Source organism: Chrysochloris asiatica, unplaced genomic scaffold (assembly GCF_000296735.1).
Source record: "Chrysochloris asiatica unplaced genomic scaffold, ChrAsi1.0 scaffold00301, whole genome shotgun sequence".
NCBI classification, from domain to species: Eukaryota; Metazoa; Chordata; class Mammalia; order Afrosoricida; family Chrysochloridae; genus Chrysochloris; species Chrysochloris asiatica.
Window position 1 is genome coordinate 255,565 of NW_006408819.1, and position 606 is coordinate 256,170.

Here is a 606-nt window from a genome sequence, read left to right on the forward strand (position 1 = left end):
CAGCATGACAGATGAGTGGTGGCCGTTTGGTTTTATGTCTAAATCAAACACAATAAAACATTAAAAATAAACGGGGAGATAGACCATATAAGCCTACACCTCACAACCTTTTGAACCATTCTTTTATGGCCATTCTCACCTTTCCAGTAAGTACGATGGCGGGAACACCCCAGATGTATTGGACTTATTTTCCGGATCCACCTATGGCCCAAACGGTTAACTGGGATGTCCATAATGCCTTAATGAGTGGGCAATGGGTGCATAATGGACATATTCCCACTACTTTTCATTCCCTGTTTAATTATATGAGAAAGAGTGCCTTTTTGCCCATATGTCTGTCTCTTAATGGGACATCCTTTTGCCTTGGTATTGTTGTTGTTGTTGCTGCTGTTGTTAGGTGCCATCGAGTCGGTACCTACTCATAGAAACCTTATGCACAGCAGAACGAAACACTGCCCGATCCTGGGCCAACCTCACTACTGTTACAATGCTTGAGTCGATCAATGCTGCCACTTGGCCAGTCCATCTCATTGAGGGTTTTCTTCTTTTTCTCTGACCCTCCACCTTACCAAACATGATACCCTTCTCCAGCGACTGGTCCCTCCT